Below are 16897 nucleotides of genomic sequence, written 5' to 3'. Positions count from 1 at the left end.
AAACTCAACTTTTGTTCTTTAGGAAAGTCAAAATTAAAGTTTTGATCTTCAGGAAATTTAAAACTGAAGTTTCGTTCTTCAGTGAAGTCAAAACTCAAAACTTTTGTTTTTCAGTGAAGTTGAAAACTCAAGTTTTGTTCTTCACAAAAAAATTAAAACCAAGTCTTGATCTTCAGGGAAATCAAAACTCAAGTTTTGTTTTTCAGTTTCAGTGAAGTCAAAACTCAACTTTTGTTCTTTAGGAAAGTCAAAACTAAAGTTTTGATCTTCAGGAAATTTAAAACTGAAAATTTTCTGAAGTTTCGTTCTTCAGTGAAGTCAAAACTCAAGTTTGGTTTTTCAGTGAAGTTAAAACTTAAGTTTTGTTATTCAGAAAAAAAACAAAACTTAAGTCTTGATCTTCAGGAAAATCAAAACTCAAGTTTTGTTTTTTGAAGTCAAAAAACTCAACTTTTGTTCTTTAGGAAAGTCAAAATTAAAGTTTTGATCTTCAGGAAATTTAAAACTGAAGTTTCGTTCTTCAAAGTCAAAACTCAAGTTTGGTTTTTCAGTGAAGTTGAAACTCAAGTTTTGTTATTCACAAAAAATCAAAACCCAAGTCTTGATCTTCAGGAAATCAAAACTCAAGTTTTGTTTTCAGTGAAGTCAAAACTCAACTTTTGTTCTTTAGGAAAGTCAAAACTAAAGTTTTGATCTTCAGGAAATTTAAAACTGAAGTTTCGTTCTTCAGTGAAGTCAAAACTCAAGTTTGGTTTTTCAGTGAAGTTAAAACTCAAGTTTTTATTCACAAAAATTCTTGATCTTCACAAAACTCAAAAAAAAACTTAAAAGTCTTGATCTTCTTCAGAAGAAAAATCAAAACTCAAGTTTTGTTTTTCAGTGAAGTCAAAAAAACTCAACTTTTGTTCTTTAGGAAAGTCAAAACTAAAGTTTTGATCTTCAGGAAATTTAAAACTGAAGTTTCGTTCTTCAGTGAAGTCAAAACTCAAGTTTGGTTTTTCAGTGAAGTTGAAACTCAAGTTTTGTTCTTCACAAAAAAAAAACTTAGGTCTTGATCTTCAGGGAAATCAAAACTTTGTTTTTCAAAGTTTGTTTTTCAGTGAAGTCAAAACTCAACTTTTGTTCTTCAAGTCAAAACTAAAGTTTTGATCTTCTTTAAAACTGAAAATCTTCAGTGAAGTCAAAACTCAAGTTTGGTTTTTCAGTGAAGTTAAAACTCAAGTTTTGTTCTTTAGGAAAAAGTCAAAACTTAAGTCTTGATCTTCAGGGAAATTTTTTCAGAAATCAAAACTCAAGTTTTGTTTTCAGTGAAGTCAAAACTCAACTTTTGTTTTTAGGAAAGTCAAAACTAAAATTTGATCTTTGAAAATTTAAAACTGAAGTTTCTTCAGTGAAGTCAAAACTCAAGTTTTTTTTCAGTGAAGTTAAAACTTAAGTTTTGTTCTTCAAAAAATCAAAACCCAAGTCTTGAAAATCAAAACTCAAGTTTTGTTTTCAGTGAAGTCAAAACTCAACTTTTGTTCTTTAGGAAAGTCAAAATTAAAGTTTTGATCTTCAGGAAATTTAAAACTGAAGTTTCGTTCTCCTGTGAAGTCAAAACTCAAGTTTGGTTTTTCAGTGAAGTTAAAACTAAAGTTTTGTTATTCACAAAAAAACAAAACCCAAGTCTTGATCTTCAGGGAAATCAAAACTCAAGTTTTGTTCTTCAGTGAAGTCAAAACTCAACTTTTGTTCTTTAGGAAAGTCAAAATTAAAGTTTTGATCTTCAGGAAATTTAAAACTGAAGTTTCGTTCTTCAGTGAAGTCAAAACTCAAGTTTGGTTTTTCAGTGAAGTTAAAACTCAAGTTTTGTTCTTCACAAAATCAAAACCCATGTCTTGATCTTCAAAATCAAAACCCAGTTTTGTCTTGATCTTCAGGGAAATCAAAACTCAAGTTTTGTTTTTCAGTGAAGTCAAAAAAACTCAACTTTTGTTCTTTAGGAAAGTCAAAACTTAAAGTTTTGATCTTCAGGAAATTTAAAACTGAAGTTTTTTTCTTCAGTTGAAGTCAAAACTCAAGTTTGGTTTTTCAGTGAAGTTAAAACTCAAGTTTTGTTTTCACAAAAAACAAAACTTAGGTTTGATCTTCAGGGAAATCAAAACTCAAGTTTTGTTTTCAGTGAAGTCAAAACTCAAAAAAGTCAAAACTAAAGTTTTGATCTTCAGGAAATTTAAACTCAAGTTTTGTTCTTCAGTGAAGTCAAAACTCAAAGGAAAGTCAAAACTGAAGTTTTGATTTTCAGAAAATTCAAAACTGAAGTCTTGATCTTCAGGGAAATCAAAACTCAAGTTTTGTTCTTCAGTGAAGTCAAAACTCAACTTTTGTTCTTTAGGAAAGTCAAAACTGAAGTTTTGATCTTCAAAATTTAAAACTGAAGTTTTGTTTTCAGTGAAGTTTTTTGGTTTTTCAGTGAAGTTAAAACTCAAGTTTTGTTCTTCACAAAAATCAAAACTTAAGTCTTGATCTTTAGGGAAATCAAAACTCAAGTTTTGTTTTTCAGTGAAGTCAAAACTCAACTTTTGTTCTTTAGGAAAGTCAAAATTAAAGTTTTGATCTTCAGGAAATTTAAAACTGAAGTTTCGTTCTTCAGTGAAGTCAAAACTTAAGTTTGGTTTTTCAGTGAAGTTAAAACTAAAGTTTTGTTATTCACAAAATCAAAACCCAAAACTGTCTTGATCTTCAGGGAAATCAAAACTCAAGTTTTGTTTTTCAGTGAAGTCAAAACTCAACTTTTGTTCTTTAGGAAAGTCAAAACTAAAAGTTTTGATCTTTAGGAAATTTAAAACTGAAGTTTCGTTCTTCAGTGAAGTCAAAACTCAAGTTTGGTTTTTCAGTGAAGTTGAAACTTAAGTTTTGTTATTCACAAAAATCAAAACCCATGTCTTGATCTTCAAGGAAATCAAAACTCAAGTTTTGTTCTTTAGTGAAGTCAAAACTCAACTTTTGTTCTTTAGGAAAGTCAAAATTAAAGTTTTGATCTTCAGGAAATTTAAAACTGAAGTTTCGTTCTTCAGTGAAGTCAAAACTCAAGTTTGGTTTTTCAGTGAAGTTGAAACTCAAGTTTTGTTCTTCACAAAATTCAAAACATAGTTCTTAATCTTCAGGGAAATCAAAACTCAAGCTTTGTTCTTCAGTGAAGTCAAAACTCAACTTTTGTTCTTTAGGAATGTCAAAACTGAAGTTTTGATCTTCAGGAAATTTAAAACTGGAGTTTCTTTCTTCACTGAAGTCAAAACTAAAGTTTGGTTTTTCAGTGAAGTTAAAACTTAAGTTTTGTTATTCACAAAAAACAAAACCCAAGTCTTGATCTTCCGGGAAATCAAAACTCAAGTTTTGTTCTTCAGTGAAATCAAAACTCAACTTTTGTTCTTTAAGTTTTGAAAGTCAAAATTTAAGTTTTGATCTTCAAAATTTAAAACTGAAGTTTTGTTCTTGAAGTCAAACTCAAGTTTTGTTCTTTAGAAATCAAAACTCAAGTTTTGTTTTTCAGTGAAGTCAAAACTCAACTTTTGTTCTTTAGGAAAGTCAAAATTAAAGTTTTGATCTTCAGTGAAATTTAAAAACTGAAGTTTAGTCTTCAGTGAAGTCAAAACTCAAGTTTAGTTTTTCAGTGAAAGTTAAAACTCAAGTTTGTTCAGAAAAAAAAAACTTAAGTCTTGATCTTCAGGGAAATCAAAACTCAAATTTTGTTTTTCAGTGAAGTCAAAACTCAACTTTTGTTCTTTAGGAAAGTCAAAACTGAAGTTTTGATCTTCAGGAAATTTAAAACTGAAGTTTCGTTTCTTCAAAACTAAAGTTTGAGTGAAGTCAAAACTCAAGTTTGGTTTTTCAAAACCCAAGTCTTGATCTTCAGTTAAAACTCAAGTTTTGTTATTCACAAAAAACTTTTGTTCTTTAGGAAAGTCAAAACCCAAGTCTTGATCTTTAGGGAAATCAAAACTCAAGTTTTGTTCTTCAGTGAAGTCAAAACTCAACTTTGGTTCTTTAGGAAAGTGAAAATTAAAGTTTTGATCTTTAGGAAATTTAAAACTAAAGTTTCGTTCTTCAGTGAAGTCAAAACTCAAGTTTGGTTTTTCAGTGAAGTTAAAACTAAAGTTTTGTTATTCACAAAACCCAAACACATGTCTCGATATTCAGGGAAATCAAAACTCAAGTTTTGTTCTTCAGTGAAGTCAAAACTCAACTTTTGTTCTTTAGGAAAGTCAAAATTAAAGTTTTGATCTTCAGGAAATTTAAAACTGATTTCTTTCTTCAGTGAAATTTAAAACTGAAGTTTTGTTCTTCAGTGAAGTTGAAAAAAAATTCAAAACTTTGTCTTGATTTCAGTCAAAACTCAAGTTTTGTTTTTCAAAGTCAAAACTTTTGTTCTTCAAAAAAAAAAGTTTTGATCTTCAAAACTTAAAACTGTTTGATTTCTTCAGAAGTCAAAACTCTTTAGTTTTTCAGTGAAGAAAAAAACTCAAAACTGTTTTTCAGTGAAGTCAAAACTTAACTCTTGTTCTTTAGGAAAGTCAAAACTCAAGTTTTGATTTTCAGTGAAATCAAAACTTTTTGTTCTTCATTGAGGAAAAATAAAGTTTGGTTTTTCAAGTGAAAAAACTTAAGTTTTGTTCTTCACAAAAAAATCAAAACTTAACTTCAGGGAAATTTGATCTTCAGAAGTCAAAACTTAAAACTCAAAACTTTTTTGTTCTTCAGTGAAATCAAAACTCAAGTTTTGTCTTCAGTGAAATCAAAACTCATGTTTTGTTTTTCAGCATTTCGTTCTTCAGTGAAGTCAAAACTCAAGTTTGGTTTTTCAGTGAAGTTAAAACTTAAAGTTTTGTTATTCACAAAAATCAAAACCCAAGTCTTGATCTTCAGGGAAATCAAAACTCAAGTTTTGTTCTTTCAGTGAAGTCAAAACTCAACTTTTGTTCTTTAGGAAAGTCAAAATTAAAGTTTTGATCTTCAAAATTTAAAACTGAAGTTTCGTTCTTCATTGAAGTCAAAACTAAGTTTGGTTTTTCAGTGAAGTTAAAACTTAAGTTTTGTTATTCAAAAATTCAAAACCCAAGTCTTGATCTTCAGGAAATCAAAACTCAAGTTTTGTTTTTCAGTGAAGTCAAAACTCAACTTTTGTTCTTTAAAAGTCAAAATTAAAGTTTTGATCTTCAGGAAATTTAAAACTGAAGTTTCGTTCTTCAGTGAAGTCAAAACTCAAGTTTGGTTTTTCAGTGAAGTTAAAACTCAAGTTTTGTTATTCAAAAAAACAAAACCCAAGTCTTGATCTTCAAAATCAAAACTCAAGTTTTGTTCTTTCAGTGAAGTCAAAACTCAACTTTTGTTCTTTAGGAAAGTCAAAATTAAAACTTCAGGAAATTTTTGAAGTTTTGTTCTTCAGTCAAAACTCAAGTTTGGTTTTTCAGTGAAAACTCAAGTTTTGTTCTTCTTTTGTTCTTTTTTCAGGGAAATCAAAACTCAAGTTTTGTTTTTCAGTGAAGAAAACTCAACTTTTGTTCAAAAGTCAAAACTGAAGTTTTGATCTTCAGGAAATTTAAAACTGAAGTTTCTTTCTTCAGTGAAGTCAAAAATCAAGTTGAAGTCAAACTTTTCAGTTGAAGTTAAAACTCAAGTTTTGTTATTCAAAAAAATCAAAACTTAAGTTTTTCAGTGAAGTTAAAACTTTGGTTTTTCAAAGTTTTGTTATTCACAAAAACAAAACCCAAGTCTTGATCTTCAGGGAAATCAAAACTCAAGTTTTGTTTTTCAGTGAAGTCAAAACTCAACTTTTGTTCTTTAGGAAAGTCAAAACTAAAGTTTTGATCTTCAGGAAATTTAAAACTGAAGTTTTGTTCTTCAGTGAAGTCAAAACTCAAGTTTGGTTTTTCAGTGAAGTTAAAACTCAAGTTTTGTTTTCACAAAAATCAAAACCCAAGTCTTGATCTTCAGGAAATCAAAACTCAAGTTTTGTTTTTCAGTGAAGTCAAAACTCAACTTTTGTTCTTTAGAAAGTCAAAACTAAAGTTTTGATCTTCAGGAAATTTAAAACTGAAGTTTTCTTTCTTTCAGTGAAGTCAAAACTCAAGTTTTGTTTTTCAGTGAAGTTAAAACTCAAGTTTTGTTCTCACAAAAAGTCAAAACTTAAGTCTTGTCTTTCAGGGAAATCAAAACTCAAGTTTGTTTTCAGTGAAGTCAAAACTCAACTTTTGTTCTTTAGGAAAGTCAAAACTAAAGTTTTGATCTTTGAGGAAATTTAAAACTGAAGTTTTCTCTTCATTGAAGTCAAAACTCAAGTTTGGTTTTTCAGTGAAGTTAAAACTTAAGTTTTGTTATTCACAAAAATTCAAAAACCCAAGTCTTGATCTTTAGGGAAATCAAAACTCAAATTTTGTTTTGTTTTTCAGTGAAGTCAAAACTCAACTTTGGTTCTTTAGGAAAGTGAAAATTAAAGTTTTGATCTTCAGGAAATTTAAAACTGAAGTTTCGTTCTTCAGTGAAGTCAAAACTCAAGTTTGGTTTTTCAGTGAAGTTAAAACTAAAGTTTTGTTATTCACAAAACCCAAACACATGTCTCGATATTCAGGGAAATCAAAACTCAAGTTTTGTTCTTCAGTGAAGTCAAAACTCAACTTTTGTTCTTTAGGAAAGTCAAAATTAATGTTTTGATCTTCAGGAAATTTAAAACTGAAGTTTCGTTCTTCAGTGAAGTCAAAACTCAAGTTTGGTTTTTCAGTGAAGTTGAAACTCAAGTTTTGTTCTTCACAAAATTCAAAACATAGTTCTTAATCTTCAGGGAAATCAAAACTCAAGCTTTGTTCTTCAGTGAAGTCAAAACTCAAAACTTTAGGAAAGTCAAAACTAAAGTTTTGATCTTCAGGAAATTTAAAACTGAAGTTTCTTCTTCAGTTCAAGTTTTGGTTTTTCAGTGAAGTCAAAACTCAACTTTTTTTCAGTTTAAAACTCAAGTTTTGTTCTTTCAGAAAGTCAAAACTTATTTTGTTCTTCAAAAAAAAACTCAAATTTTGTTCTTCAGTGTCAAAACTGTTTTTTTTCAGGGAAATCAAAACTCAAGTTTTGTTTTTCAGTGAAGTCAAAACTCAACTTTTGTTCTTTAGGAAAGTCAAAACTGAAGTTTTGATCTTTCAGGAAATTTAAAACTGAAGTTTCGTTCTTCAGTGAAGTCAAAACTCAAGTTTGGTTTTTCAGTGAAGTTAAAACTAAAGTTTTGTTATTCACAAAAAAACCAAACACATGTCTCGATCTTTAGGGAAATCAAAACTCAAGTTTTGTTCTTCAGTGAAGTCAAAACTCAACTTTTGTTCTTTAGGAAAGTCAAAATTAAAGTTTTGATCTTCAGGAAATTTAAAACTGAAGTTTCGTTCTTCAGTGAAGTCAAAACTCAAGTTTGGTTTTTCAGTGAAGTTGAAACTGAAGTTTTGTTATTCACAAAATCAAAACTTAAGTCTTGATCTTTCAGGGAAATCAAAACTCAAGTTTTGTTTTTCAGTGAAGTCAAAACTCAACTTTTGTTCTTTAGGAAAGTCAAAATTAAAGTTTTGATCTTCAGGAAATTTAAAACTGAAGTTTCGTTCTTCAGTGAAGTCAAAACTCAAGTTTGGTTTTTCAGTGAAGTTAAAACTAAAGTTTTGTTATTCACAAAAATCAAAACTTAAGTCTTGATCTTCAGGGAAATCAAAACTCAAGTTTTGTTCTTTCAGTGAAGTCAAAACTCAACTTTTGTTCTTTAGGAAAAAAGTTTTGTTTTCAGAAGTTGAAACAAAATTAAACTTAAGTTTTGATCTTCAGGAAATTTAAAACTCAAGTTTTGTTTTCTTCAAGTTTGAAATCAAAACTCAAGTTTTGTTTTCAGTGAAGTCAAAACTCAAGTTTTGTTTTTCAGTGAAGTTGAAACTCAAGTTTTGTTTTCAAATTCACAAAAATCAAAACTTAAGTCTTGATCTTCAAGGAAATCAAAACTCAAGTTTTGTTCTTTAGTGAAGTCAAAACTCAACTTTTTTTTCTTTAGGAAAGTCAAAACTAAAGTTTTGATCTTCAGGAAAAATCAAAACTGAAGTTTTGTTTTTCAGTGAAGTCAAAACTCAAACTCAAAATTCAAAACTTTTTGTTATTCAGTCAAAACTCAAGTCTTTGTTTTCAAAACTCAAGAAAAGTCAAAACTCAACTTTTGTTCTTTAAAAGTCAAAACTAAAGTTTTGATCTTCAGAAATTAAAACTGAAGTTTTGTTCTTCAGTGAAAAAACTCAAGTTTGGTTTTTCAACTAAAACTCAAGTTTTGTTTTCACAAAAATCAAAACTTAAGTCTTGATCTTCAGGGAAATCAAAACTCAAGTTTTGTTTTCAGTGAAGTCAAAACTCAACTTTTGTTCTTTAGGAAAGTCAAAACTAAAGTTTTGATCTTCAGAAATTTAAAACTGAAGTTTCGTTCTTCATTGAAGTCAAAACTCAAGTTTGGTTTTTCAGTGAAGTTAAAACTTTGTTATTCACAAAAATCAAAACCCAAGTCTTGATCTTCAGGGAAATCAAAACTCAAGTTTTGTTCTTCAGTGAAGTCAAAACTCAACTTTTGTTCTTTAGGAAAGTCAAAAAAGTTTTGATCTTCAGGAAATTTAAAACTGAAGTTTTGTTCTTCAGTGAAGTCAAAACTCAAGTTTGGTTTTTCAGTGAAGTTAAAACTTAAGTTTTGTTATTCACAAAAAAACAAAACCCAAGTCTTGATCTTCAGGGAAATCAAAACTCAAAACAGTGAAGTCAAAACTGATTGTTCTTTAGGAAAGTCAAAATTAAAGTTTTGATCTTCAGGGGAAATCAAAAACTCAAGTTTTGTTTTTCAGTGAAGTCAAAACTCAACTTTTGTTCTTTAGGAAAGTCAAAACTCAAAGTTTTGATCTTTTTGAGGAAATTTAAAACTGAAGTTTCTTCAGTTCTTTTTTCAGTTGAAGTCAAAACTCAAAAAACAAAACCCAGTTTTTTCAGTGAAGTTAAAACTCAAGTTTTGTTCTTCAAAACAAAAATCAAAACAAAATTAAGTCTTGATCTTCAGGAAATTTAAAACTGAAGGTTCTTCAATCAAAACTCAAGTTTTGTTTTTCAGTGAAGTCAAAACTCAACTTTTGTTCTTTAGGAAAGTCAAAACTTAAGTTTTGATCTTTCAGGAAATTTAAAACTGAAGTTTCGTTCTTCAGTGAAGTCAAAACTCAAGTTTGGTTTTTCAGTGAAGTTAAAACTTAAGTTTTGTTATTCACAAAAAATCAAAACTTAAGTCTTGATCTTTCAGGGAAATCAAAACTCAAGTTTTGTTTTTCAGTGAAGTCAAAAACTCAACTTTTGTTCTTTAGGAAAGTCAAAACTTAAAGTTTTGATTTAAAACTTCAGGAAATTTAAAACTGAAGTTTCGTTCTTCATTGAAGTCAAAACTCAAGTTTTGGTTTTTCAGTGAAGTTAAAACTTAAGTTTTGTTATTAACAAAAATCAAAACCCAAGTCTTGATCTTTAGGGAAATCAAAACTCAAGTTTTGTTCTTCAGTGAAGTCAAAACTCAACTTTTGTTCTTTAGGAAAGTCAAAATTAAAGTTTTGATCTTCAGGAAATTTAAAACTGAAGTTTCGTTCTTCAGTGAAGTCAAAACTCAAGTTTGGTTTTTCAGTGAAGTTAAAACTCAAGTTTTGTTATTTCAAAAAAAAACAAAACCTCAAAACTAAGTCTTGATCTTTAGGGAAATCAAAACTCAAGTTTTGTTCTTCAGTGAAGTCAAAACTCAACTTTTGTTCTTTAGGAAAGTCAAAATTAAAGTTTTGATCTTCAGGAAATTTAAAACTGAAGTTTCGTTCTTCAGTGAAGTCAAAACTCAAGTTTTTGGTTTTTTCAGTGAAGTTGAAACTCAAGTTTTGTTCTTCACAAAATTGAAAACTTAGGTCTTGATCTTCAGGGAAATCAAAACTCAATCTTTGTTTTTCAGTGAAGTCAAAACTCAACTTTTGTTCTTTAGGAAAGTCAAAACTGAAGTTTTGATCTTCAGGAAATTTAAAACTGAAGTTTCTTTCTTCAGTGAAGTCAAAACTCAAGTTTGATTTTCAGTTTTCAAAGTTAAAACTCAAGTTTTGTTTTTCTTCAGTGAAGTCAAAACTCAAGAAGTTTTGTTATTCAAAAAAAAAACCCAAGTCTTGATCTTTAAGGGAAATCAAAACTCAAGTTTTGTTCTTCAGTGAAGTCAAAACTCAACTTTTGTTCTTTAGGAAAGTCAAAATTAAAGTTTTGATCTTCAGGAAATTTAAAACTGAAGTTTCGTTCTTCATTGGAGTCAAAACTCAAGTTTGGTTTTTTCAGTGAAGTTAAAACTCAAGTTTTGTTATTCACAAAAAAAAACCCAAGTCTTGATCTTCAGGGAAATCAAAACTCAAGTTTGTTCTTCAGTGAAGTCAAAACTCAACTTTTGTTCTTTAGGAAAGTCAAAATCAAAATTTAAAACTGAAGTTTTGATCTTCAGGAAATTTAAAACTCAAGTTTTGTTCTTCAGTGAAGTCAAAACTCAAGTTTGGTTTTTCAGTGAAAAAACTCAAGTTTTGTTCTTCAAAAATTCAAAACTTAAAGTCTTGATCTTCAGGGAAATCAAAACTCAAGTTTTGTTTTTCAGTGAAGTCAAAACTCAACTTTTGTTCTTTAGGAAAGTCAAAATTAAAGTTTTGATCTTCAGGAAATTTAAAACTGAGGTTTCTTTCTTCATTGAAGTCAAAACTGATGTTTGGTTTTTCAGTGAAGTTAAAACTCAAGTTTTGTTCTTCACAAAAACAAAACTTAAGTCTTGATCTTCAGGGGGAAATCAAAACTCAAGTTTTGTTTTTCAGTGAAGTCAAAACTCAACTTTTGTTCTTTAGGAAAGTCAAAACTAAAGTTTTGATCTTCAGTTTTGATTCTTCTTCAGGAAATCAAAACTAAAACTTTGAAGTTAAAACTTTGTTATTCACAAAAACAAAACCAAGTAACTTGATCTTCAGAAATTTCAAGTTTTTCAGTGAAGTCAAAACTCAACTTTTGTTCTTTAGGAAAGTCAAAACTCAAAATTTGAAGTTTTTTTCAGTGAAGTTAAAACTCAAGTTTTGTTTTTCAGTCTTCAAAACTCAAAAAAACAAAAACTTTAAAAGTCTTGATCTTCAGGGAAATCAAAACTCAAGTTTTGTTCTTCAGTGAAGTCAAAACTCAACTTTTGTTCTTTAGGAAAGTCAAAACTAAAGTTTTGATCTTCAGGAAATTTAAAACTGAAGTTTTGTTCTTCAGTGAAATCAAAACTCAAGTTTTCAGTGAAGTTTTTTGTTCTTTAGGAGTTTTGAAAATTTAAAACTGTTTTGTTCTTCATTGAAAACAAAACTTAAGTTTTGTTTTTCAGTGAAGTTAAAACTTAAAAAAAAAAACCCAAGTCTTGATCTTCAGGGAAATCAAAACTCAAGTTTTGTTCTTCAGTGAAGTCAAAACTCAACTTTTGTTCTTTAGTCAAAAAAAGTTTTGAAAATTAAAGTTTTGTTCTTCATTGAAAAACTTTTGGTTTTTCAAAAAAACTGTTTTGTTATTCACAAAAATCAAAACCCAAGTTTGATCTTCAGGGAAATCAAAACTCAAGTTTTGTTCTTCAGTGAAGTCAAAACTCAACTTTTGTTCTTTAGGAAAGTCAAAATTAAAGTTTTGATTTTTAAAACTGAAGTTTCGTTCTTCAGTGAAGTCAAAACTCAAGTTTGGTTTTTCAGTGAAGTTGAAACTCAAGTTTTGTTCTTCACAAAATTCAAAACTTAGGTCTTGATCTTCAGGGAAATCAAAACTCAAGTTTTGTTTTTCAGTGAAGTCAAAACTCAACTTTTGTTCTTTAGGAAAGTCAAAACTGAAGTTTTGATCTTCATGAAATTTAAAACTGGAGTTTCTTTCTTCACTGAAGTCAAAACTAAAGTTTGGTTTTTCAGTGAAGTTGAAACTCAAGTTTTGTTCTTCAAAAAATTCAAAACTTAGGTCTTGATCTTCAGGAAATTAAAACTCAAGTTTTGTTTTTAAGTGAAGTCAAAACTCAACTTTTGTTCTTTAGGAAAGTCAAAACTAAAGTTTTGATCTTTAGGAAATTCAAAACTGAAGTTTCTTTCTTCAGTGAAGTCAAAACTCAAGTTTAGTTTTTCAGTGAAGTTAAAACTCAAGTTCTGTTCTTCAGAAAAGTCAAAACTTAAGTCTTGTTTTTCAGGGAAATCAAAACTCAAATTTTGTTTTTCAGTGAATGCAAAACTCAACTTTTGTTCTTTAGGAAAGTCAAAACTGAAGTTTTGATTTTGAGGAAATTTAATACCAAAGTTTCGTTCTTCATTGAGGTCAAAAATAAGTTTTGGTTTTTAACTGAAGTTAAAACTTAAGTTTTGTTATTCACAAAAATCAAAACCCAAGTCTTGATCTTTAGGGAAATCAAAACTCAAGTTTTATTCTTCAGTGAAGTCAAAACTCAACTTTTGTTCATTCGGAAAGTCAAAATTAAAGTTTTGATCTTCAGGAAATTTAAATCTGAAGTTTCGTTCTTCAGTGAAGTCAAAACTCAAGTTTGGTTTTTCAGTGAAGTTAAAACTGAAGTTTTGTTATTAACAAAAAAACAAAACCCATGTCTTGATCTTCAGGGAAATCAAAAATCAAGGTTTGTTCTTCAGTGAAGTCAAAACTCAACTTTTGTTCTTTAGGAAAGTCAAAATTAAAGTTTTGATCTTCAGGAAATTTAAAACTGAGGTTTTGTTCTTCATTGAATTCAAAACTGATGTTTGGATTTTCAAAAAACTGATGTTTGGTTTTCAGTGAACTTAGGTTGAAACTCAAAACTCAAGTTTTGTTTTCAGTTCAAAAAATTCAAAACTTTTTGGTCTTGATCTTCAGGTTTTTCAAAATCAAAACTCAAGTTTAGTTTTTCAGTTAAGTTAAAACTCAAGTTTTGTTCTTCATTAGAAAAAGTCAAAACTTAAGTTTGTTTTTCAGTTTTTTTGTTTTTTCAAAGTCAAAACTCAACTTTTGTTCTTTAGGAAAGTCAAAACTGAAGTTTTGATCTTCAGGAAATTTAAAACTGAAGTTTTGTTCTTCATTGAAGTCAAAAATAAGTTTTTTGTTTTTTCAGTGAAGTTAAAACTCAAGTTTTGTTCTTCACAAAAATCAAAAACTTAAGTCTTGATCTTCAGGGAAATCAAAACTCAAGTTTGTTTTTCAGTGAAGTCAAAACTCAACTTTTGTTCTTTAGGAAAGTCAAAACTAAAGTTTTGATCTTTAGGAAATTTAAAACTGAAGTTTTGTTCTTCAGTGAAGTCAAAACTCAAGTTTGGTTTTTCAGTGAAGTTAAAACTCAAGTTTTGTTATTCAGGAAAATCAAAACTTAAGTCTTGATCTTTCAGGGAAATCAAAACTCAAGTTTTGTTTTTCAGTGAAGTCAAAACTCAACTTTTGTTCTTTAGGAAAGTCAAAACTGAAGTTTTGATCTTCAGGAAATTTAAAACTTTGGAAGTTTTGTTCTTCAGTGAAGTCAAAAAAACTCAAGTTTTGTTTTTCAGTGAAGTTAAAACTCAAGTTTTGTTCTTTAGGAAAGTCAAAATTAAAAAAGTGAAGTCAAAACTCACCCTTAAGTTTGTTCTTCAGGAAAACCAAGTCTTGAAAAATCAAAACTCAAGTTTTGTTCTTCAGTGAAGTCAAAACTCAACTTTTGTTCTTTAGGAAAGTCAAAATTAAAGTTTTGATCTTCAGGAAATTTAAAACTGAAGTTTCGTTCTTCATTGAAAGTCAAAACTCAAGTTTGGTTTTTTTTCAGTGAAGTTAAAACTCAAGTTTTGTTATTCACAAAAACAAAACCCAGTGTCTTGATCTTCAGGGAAATCAAAACTCAAGTTTTGTTCTTCAGTGAAGTCAAAACTCAACTTTTGTTCTTTAGGAAAGTCAAAACTTAAAGTTTGATCTTCAGGAAATTTAAAACTGAAGTTTCGTTCTTCAGTGAAGTCAAAACTCAAGTTTGGTTTTTCAGTGAAGTTAAAACTCAAGTTTTGTTCTTCACAAAAATTCAAAACCAAAAAGTCTTGATCTTCAGGGAAATCAAAACTCAAGTTTTGTTTTTCAGTGAAGTCAAAAAAACAAAACTCAACTTTTGTTCATTCGGAAAGTCAAAATTAAAGTTTTGATCTTCAGGAAATTTAAAACTGAAGTTTCGTTCTTCAGTGAAGTCAAAACTCAAGTTTGGTTTTTCAGTGAAGTTGAAACTCAAGTTTTGTTCTTCACAAAAAAACAAAACTTAGGTCTTGATCTTCAGGGAAATGAAACTCAAGTTTGTTTTCAGTGAAGTCAAAACTCAACTTTTGTTTTTTTGTTTTGATTCAGGAAATTTAAAACTGAAGTTTCGTTCAAAAAACTCAAGTTTGGTTTTTCAGTGAAGTTAAAACTCTTGATCTTCAAGTCTTGTTCTTCAGAAATCAAAACTCAAGTTTTGTTTTTTCAGTGAAGTCAAAACTCAACTTTTGTTCTTTAGGAAAGTCAAAACTGAAGTTTTGATCTTCTTCAGGAAATTTAAAACTGTTTTGTTTTCAGTTCTTTTGTTCATTGAAAAATTCAAAACTCAAACTCTTCAGGGAAATTTGGTTTTTCAGTGAAGTTAAAACTTCTTTAAAGTTTTGTTTTTAAGTGATCAAAACTTAAAAAAAAAATCAAAACCCAAGTCTTGATCTTCAGGGAAATCAAAACTCAAGTTTTGTTTTTCAGTGAAGTCAAAACTCAACTTTTGTTCTTTAGGAAAGTCAAAACTAAAGTTTTGATCTTCAGGAAATTTAAAACTGAAGTTTTGTTCTTCAGTGAAGTCAAAACTCAAGTTTGGTTTTTCAGTGAAAGTTAAAACTCAAGTTTTGTTCTTCAGAAAAAACAAAACTTAAGTCTTGATCTTCAGGGAAATCAAAACTCAAGTTTTGTTTTTCAGTGAAAAACTTAAGTTTTGTTATTCAAAAATCAAAACTTTTGTTCTTTAGGAAAAGTCAAAACTCAAGTTTTGATCTTCAGGAAATTTAAAACTGAAGTTTTGTTCTTTAGAAAGTCAAAATTAAAGTTTTGATCTTCAGGAAATTTAAAAACTGAAGTTTTGTTTGATTCTTTCAAACTCAAGTTTGGTTTTTCAGTGAAGTTAAAACTCAAGTTTTGTTCTTCAGAAAAAATTCAAAACTTAAGTCTTGATTTCTTTAGGAAATCAAAACTCAAGTTTTGTTCTTCAGTGAAGTCAAAACTCAAAAAAGTCAAAACTTAAAGTTTTGATCTTCAGGAAATTTAAAACTGAAGTTTCTGTTCTTCAGTGAAAAAAAAACTCAAGTTTGGTTTTTCAGTGAAGTTGAAACTCAAGTTTTGTTCTTCACAAAAATTCAAAACTTAGGTCTTGATCTTTAGGAAATTCAAAAATAAAGTTTTGTTCTTCAGTGAAGTCAAAACTCAACTTTTGTTCTTTAGGAAAGTCAAAACTTAAAGTTTTGATCTTTCAGGAAATTTAAAACTCAAGTTTTGTTCTTCAAAAATTCAAAACTGAAGTTTTGTTTTTCAGTGAAATCAAAACTCAAGTTTTGTTTTTCAGTGAAGTTAAAACTCAAGTTTTGTTCTTCAGAAAAGTCAAAACTTAAGTCTTGATCTTCAGGGAAATCAAAACTCAAAAGTGAAATTTGTTTTTCAGTGAAGTCAAAACTCAACTTTTGTTCTTTAGGAAAGTCAAAACTTAAGTTTTGATTTCAGGAAATTTAAAACTCAAGTTTTGTTCTTCAGTGAAGTCAAAACTCAAGTTTTGTTTTTTAGTGAAGTTAAAACTTAAGTTTTGTTCTTCAGGAAAAACTGAAGTTTGTTCAAAACAAAACTCAAGTCTTGATCTTTTGTTTTGTTAGGAAATCAAAACTTCAAAATTTTGTTTTGTTTTTCAGTGAAGTCAAAACTCAACTTTTGTTCTTTAGGAAAGTCAAAATTAAAGTTTTGATCTTCAGGAAAACTTTAAAACTGAAGTTTCGTTCTTCAGTGAAGTCAAAACTCAAGTTTGGTTTTTCAGTGAAGTTAAAACTTAAGTTTTGTTATTCACAAAAACAAAACCCAAGTCTTGATCTTCAGGGAAATCAAAACTCAAGTTTTGTTCTTCAGTGAAGTCAAAACTCAACTTTTGTTCTTTAGGAAAGTCAAAATTAATGTTTTGATCTTCAGGAAATTTAAAACTGAAGTTTTGTTCTTCAGTAAAGTCAAAACTCAAGTTTGGGTTTTCAGTGAAGTTGAAACTCAAGTTTTGTTCTTCACAAAATTCAAAACTTAGGTCTTGATCTTCAGGGAAATCAAAACTCAAGTTTTGTTCTTCAGTGAAATCAAAACTCAACTTTTGTTCTTTAGGAAAGTCAAAACTAAAGTTTTGATCTTTTAAAACAGTTTCGAAATCAAAACTCAAGTTTTGTTTTCAGTTTAAAACTGAAGTCAAAAATCAAAACCCAAGTTTGATTTTTCAAGTTTTGTTTTTCAGTGAAGTCAAAACTCAACTTTTGTTCTTTAGGAAAGTCAAAACTAAAGTTTTGATCTTCAGGAAATTTCTTTCTTCAAAACTCAACTCAAGTTTTGTTTTCAGTCTTCAAAATTCAAAATTCAAAACTTTGTTTTGATTTTCAGGAAATCAAAACTCAAGTTTTGTTTTTAGTCAAAACTCAACTTTTGTTCTTTAGGAAAAGTCAAAACTGAAGTTTTGATTTTCAGGAAAAAACTCAAAACTCAAAACTTTTGTTTTTCTTCACAAAATTCAAAACCAAGTGATCTTTAGGAAATCAAAACTCAAGTTTTGTTTTTTCAGTGAAGTCAAAACTCAACTTTTGTTCTT

The sequence above is a fragment of the Macrobrachium rosenbergii genome, unplaced genomic scaffold, assembly GCF_040412425.1.
Source record: "Macrobrachium rosenbergii isolate ZJJX-2024 unplaced genomic scaffold, ASM4041242v1 13908, whole genome shotgun sequence".
Classification (NCBI taxonomy): Eukaryota; Metazoa; Arthropoda; class Malacostraca; order Decapoda; family Palaemonidae; genus Macrobrachium; species Macrobrachium rosenbergii.
The sequence above is the reverse complement of the archived record's forward strand: the minus strand, read 5'-3'. Positions refer to the sequence as shown.